This window comes from Hesperophylax consimilis, chromosome 8 (genome assembly GCF_061612785.1).
Source record: "Hesperophylax consimilis isolate HC1 chromosome 8, BYU_Hcon_1.0, whole genome shotgun sequence".
NCBI lineage: Eukaryota > Metazoa > Arthropoda > Insecta > Trichoptera > Limnephilidae > Hesperophylax > Hesperophylax consimilis.
This window is the reverse complement of record NC_142843.1, coordinates 35818148-35824847: the sequence shown is the minus strand read 5'-3', so window position 1 is coordinate 35824847 and position 6700 is coordinate 35818148.

Here is a 6700-nt window from a genome sequence, read left to right as displayed (position 1 = left end):
GTCGATGGGTAAGGCTTTCGATTACGAATCCTGAGGCTGCGGGTTCAAATCCCGGCGTGCGCAAGTAATTTTATTTAAAAATGGAGGTGTGAAAAGAGAAATTTCTTAGTCAATGTGGATGTTCAAGGACAAAAATTTTCCAATGTCAAAATGTATGTGGAAAGTGGAAATTATTATTTGAGTATTGCCATTGCATAGTTAGTTGTTCAGAACCATCAAATCGTTGCCAAATTCAACACTCGAATAGCTTCTGCGGAAGTCTGTCGGAAGCTGTAAATCTCAGTGGTAGCAAAACGACAAATCCCGAAGCAGAGCAGTTAAGATTCTCGGTTAAGAGTTCAGAGGTCGAGGGTTCAAATCCGAACTGAATGTTATATCAGACTGAATTAATAAAAAATAGTAGTGTATTCGCTGCCCGTTCCAGAGTGGAAGATACTCTCAGTATCGCCCAAGTGAAAAACCACCTTAAATATTTGAAAAATTGCTTGAAATGGCTTTAGCCGTGTTTGTTGACAAGATATGAATAGCCAGGTACTCCCCACCTTCCTCTTCCCAATCTCCTTCCCCTCCCTAATTTTGAAAATACCATGTTCAGCTGTGATGAAAAATTAGGGTGAACGGATAACTCATCACAATGATAATTCACTACATCTTTACAAAGTTATATAAAGTCATGTAAAGTGATGAAACAAAAACTTTATTAACTGGGTTGAGTAGGTTAGGTTAGGTTACGTTAGGTTTAAATTTTTTTTTTCATCGTTTCTAATAACTTTATAGCACTTTTTGAAAGTGTGTTGAATTGTCACTGTATTGAGTTACCATGGAACCAAAAATTAGATTCTAGGTAGATTAGCCCATTCAATCCACGTTTTAAAAAATATATATATTTGTGTAACTTTTTAAAGTAAAGAATCATTTATTGTTATTTAGGAGCATTGCACAGAAGCCATTGCGTATTTTTTAAATTCTTTCTTTTTTATCTACAGTGTATACTTGTTACTCTCCTTTTCGTTTCTGTATCGTGCACTTTGTCATGTATTTGTCAAATCATCTCTCGACCACTCAACTCGCACATGTACGAGTATATAGGTACGTACCATAAACCTACACTATATTATTTGTATACCTTCTGAAATTTTGACACAATACTGTATTCGAATAGGCGTGTGTTTTTAAATACGTATATTATATAGATGATAGGTAAAAACATGCTTTTTGGAAAACAGTGCCATCTGTTGGATGTTAAAGCTAAATGCGTTATTGTTTCTCTATCTGCACAGAAAGAATGAACCATAGCAATGTGGCGGGGTACAGATAGTATATAATATACACTTAAGGCGAAGCTTAATGCTAAATCACTATTTTGATTTATCTTTATGTGTACATTATGAATCCCAAAAAATATGCTTTAGATAAATTGAAGGTTTTCCTATAGTTTCGCTTAAGTAGAATACAAATAAAAAAATAAATTACTTAGCAAAAAATATAAATGTAAACTTCTAAAACAATTTTTTTTCAATAGAAATGTATGAACGCACAAAGGGAACAACTTAAAATAAAACAGTATTATAGTTAAGATTATCCGTGACAGTTTAACTTTTTTGCTTAAACATAAAATTATTTACAAAATAAATAAAAACCAATTTTTCTGCATGAAATCGAACGTTTCTAGACTCCGTTTGCTGAGCAATTTTAATGCCTATTACCTACAACATAAGGTATACCAAGAATATACACATTTTTGGCTTGTAGCTTCCTTTTAAATGCAGGTTAAACGTACAGAAAAACGTTTTAATAAAAAAACACTAGTTAGTAACACTAAACAGTAGTTAGATGATAATAAGAACTAAGCAGTTTGCTCAAATAGTAGTAGTAGTAATATTATATAGATAATATAGGTATTTAAAAACACATGCGTATGCGAATTCAGCATTGTTTCAAAATTTCAAAGCAATCGGTGAAGAACGAACATTTACATTTTTATTTATATGGATAAAAGTAAGAAAAGAGAAAGAAAAAACAATAACCCGTTCCAAAATTTCAGAAGGTATAAAAATAATATAGTGTAGGTTTATGGTACGTACCTATATACATGTGCGAGTTAAGTGGTCGAGAGATGATTTGACAAATACATGGCAAAGTGCATGATACAGAAACGGAAAGGAGAGTGACAAGCACACTGTAGATAAACAGAAATAATATAAAATTAGAATAATACACAAATAACCTTGTTTACATCACTTTAATATATATAACCTCTACATGTTTCATGAACAATGTTCACCTCATCAGGGGGTCCACCTCCTCATTCGTATATACTTGCTCCTTGAGGTGAACATTGTTCACGAAACATGTAGAGGTTATATATATTAAAGTGATGTGAACAAAGTTATTTGTGTATTATTCTAATAAATACTGACATCACAAAGTGATAAGCTTTCAGAAGAAATTTTCTTCGAAAAAAATAGTATAGAAATATACGTAATGGCTTCTGTGCGATGCTCCTAAATAACAATAAATAATTCATTCATTTTAAAAGTTACACAAATATTATTTTTATTTTTTGAAAAGAAAAAAGAAAAAATTGAAAAAGAATTTGGCATTCTCAGACTATAAAAATATTACCATTTGTTATTTCGGCTACTGGCATTATTCCTAGCTCTCTAATTCAAAATTTAGGCGTATTAGATCTGTCAAAGAATTTATACATAAAAATTCAAAAATCAGTCATTTTAAATACATGTAAGATTACGAAAGATTTTTTAAATATTTAAATTGAGAGATCAGTAGGATTTATAGGTCCAATTAGAAGTTCTACCGAGACGAACCCTCTGATATGAAAATATCTTGAGTCGGTGAATTATTTTCCCATTTGATCTCTGGTGAGTTGACGTGTTGTTCTTGTATTGTTTTGTATTTATTATGCTTATATAATGCACTTGCATAATGTGGATTGACTAGATGATCATTTGTGGAAAAGTGTGTGAAAGAGTTTAGTTTTTCCTGTTGGGAAGATTTAACCCGGACATAAAGTCGGAAATGTAAGACAGTTAATCTTTATAACGTGGATTGAATCAAAGTATGGCATTTTACAAAAAAAATATTTATTCTTATTTATCATCTTAAAATGTTTTAGTTAATTTAAAAAATAAAAATTTCTAGGTTCTCGTACAAGTTAGGAGGCTGATTTGATTCAGTGTCCCGGCCTTGTGATCTAGGAGGTTTTGATTGAATAGGCTATCTACCTAAATATCTAATATTTTTTAACATGGTATTTTCAAAACTAGGGAGTGAAAGGAGGAGGGGAAGGAGATGGGGAGGAGGAAGGTTGGGTAGTACCTGGCTATTTAGATCTTGTCACCAAACAACGTCTAAAGCCATTTCAAACAACGTTTCAATTCTGAATGGTGGTCTAAGCACCAGGGCGATACTGAGAGTATCTTCCACTCTTTAACGTGCCGCAAGTATACTATATATTATTTTTTTTTATTAATAAATTGTGAAATAAAACAAATTTATTAAATAAAATTGCAGAGATTCGAACCCTTGACCTTCGGTATATGTTTATATAAGGCTCTTAGGACTAATATTATTATTAAGCTTGACTAAAGCATAACCAGCAAGTAATAATAAAATAAAAAAATTAAGCCCCCCGACCTCTAGAATCCTGTCCCGGGGATTTACATCGTGTAAATAATATATAAGGGTCCTTATAAACAGCATGAAATTTCCGCGAGCCGAGCCACGAATTACGGGAAAGAAAGAAAGCAACCGCGAGTGGGGTTTCGCACCGTTTGCGGTTGCTTCGTTCCTTTTCCATAATTCGCGGCTGTTTTGGCAAAATTTTTTCGTGTTCAAGAGTAGGTATCTTTGCAATCATTTTAGAAGATTGATTTCAGTTTTAATTTTTAATACATATTTCCCTTCTTATAATAGGTATATATTACAGGGTTCCCTGATATTTCATCAAAATGAAAATTCAACACACTTAAAAAATTGATATAGAGTCAGTAAAAGTGATGAAACAAAAACTAGGTTTAATAGTTACTCATGTAACCTATTTAACCTAATTTTTGTTTCATCACTTTTCATGACTTTATATCACTTTTTGGAGGTGGGTTGAATTGTCATTTTTATGACATACCCGGTCACCATATTACGGATCTACATATGAATACCGCTTACTACATTGCGAAGTCTTCCGCGAACTTTACTTTTCTGCGCATGGTCTGATAATTTCTATGTGCACTCTTCGGTGGGCAATGTTGTAGTTTATTCAAAACCACTCATAACAATCATAATGTACCTTCATCGGGGTTTTGCCCGAGAGTCGTCAAATTCGAATTAATTCCAATGAAATTTAAAAAAAAGGGTTTTCCAATAAGTGTGTGTGCTTGTGTGGCACGTAGCACCGTCTTGTTGAAAGTAAACGTTGTCCAGATCAATACCATCCAATTGCGGCCATAAAAACTCATTAATTAATATTCAAAATAACACCTCTTATTGGAAAACCCTATATAACATCTTTCCTTAATTAATATTCAAAATAACACCTCTTATTGGAAAACCCTATATAACATCTTACTTTAGACGGATGTAAAATTGCTTTTACATATTTAATATTAACAAAAACAGTACCTTCCCATTCAAATATTTTACGTAAAACGGATCGTTAAGTCCTGCGCAGAAGGTCCCACAATGGTCTACGCTGCAAACCTTTGCCTTTCTTTAGCGAACTTTGCTTTTCTGCGCACGGTATGATTATTTCAATCTACGCTTTTCGGTGGTCAATGACTGATGTCGTATTCAAAAACATTTTCGAATCCTCCTGGTGTCAAAAATGTGTCTTGTGGTTTGCCTCCAGTTCACATTTAAATAAAATGCACATGTAATATGTACGATATTGATAAATTGTTACCATGGACTGAAAAATTAGAAAGATGCATAATTTCTTTTGTACATAGATTCACATTCATCAGGTCTGGAATGTACTGAAACTAGAAAAACTCATGAAATTGAAATTGTCATTAATTACTTTATTCAGTTATGGTTAATTTGTCCCTACCAATTTCTTCGTTAATTTTCTAATGTTTTTCAGTTCATGTATATGCTTTGTATTATGATATTATTGGATAATTGTCAGTAAACAAATGTAATAAAAGTTTAATCTAATGCAATAAATATAATAATAAAAAATAAGAAGTTCGTGAAAATGATACCCAGATCTCATGTTGGGCAACTCTGTCAATTTGAATGTCTATGGTAAATACCTATTTAAAAATGTGTATGCGATATAAAATATTCGTTAATTCTCCTTAAATCCTCTTGCACATGCGAGTCTAAGATTGTACAAAGTCAGCGATGGATGATAAATCAGCTATTGTTCTTAATAAATGATAATACATACAGAAGGCTTGATCATGAAATTAATCATCATTGAAGTAAGTATGTAACTAGATAAGATATTATTATAAGTCTGTAGGTACTGTGCACAGGTACAGACATGTACTTGAACTTAGTATTAGGATTATGCTGCGTATACATACGCGAGCCGAACTGCCGAGCTGAACATCAACTTATGGGAAAGGATCGAAGCAGCCGTAAATGGCGCGAAACGCCGCTTGCAGTTGCTTCATCCCTTTCCTGTAATTCGTGGCTCGGTTCGCGTTTTGGTTCGCAAATGTATACGTACCATAAGTCATCTAAACACGGTAGTGGATAGTCGTGCTCTGTGTTTGACGTGCTGTTGCGGATTTCGTACAAATAAGAAATTATTGTTACATTTTTATTTTTGATTATTTGTTTGTTTATTTAGTTTTCGATAAATGCAGTCAATCAAATAGACTGTACTTTTTTTGGTTAATTAATTTATAAAAATGGAGGAAGACGAAAATTGTCCTCCTGACCCCGAGTCCATATTTAATACATCAGATGGCTATGGATCTGATACTAGTCATGTTTCTACAATACTCCCTTCCAGAAAACGAAGACTATCGCTCTGTCTCTTGATGTACCTACTACCCAAAATCAAATCTCTTTCTTAATCCAATGAAACCTCAACACCTAAGGGAAGTGGTAAGGATCCCATAATACCAGAAACTAAAAGTTAAAATTCAAGCTTGACTAAAACAGAAACTATTTTTATGTTATGTTACTGGGTGACTTTAACGCTCACTCTCCCTCTTGGGGTAGTGAATTAACAAACCATTCTGGCCTTAATCTTTTAGATTTTATTGATGCCTATAATTTATGTATTTTAAACGACGGAATTTATGTATTCTAACTGGCTAGACTCTCCTTTCTCAGTTAGTGAATTAAAACAAATAATTAAATCCCTTTCTGACTCTTCTCCGGGTCCTGATGGACTATTATATAGCTTCTTTAAAGCATTCTCTGACATGTCGGTTGAATATTTCTTATCCTTAACTAATAACACCTTTGAAAATTTCAAAAAATCCTCCCGGTTTTAAAACCAGGGGAAAATCCTTCTGAAGTCTCATCCTATCATCCTATTCAGTGATGTATGGTCCTATTGCTCTTTCGTCTTGTTTAATTAAAGTAGCGGAACATTTGATAAAGAACAGATTAGAATGGTTTGCTGAAAATCACAGTATTATCTTTTCTAATCAATACGGCTTCCGGAAAAAGAATACAACGATGGATAATTTAAGTGTGTTTACAACAGATATCCACATTTCTC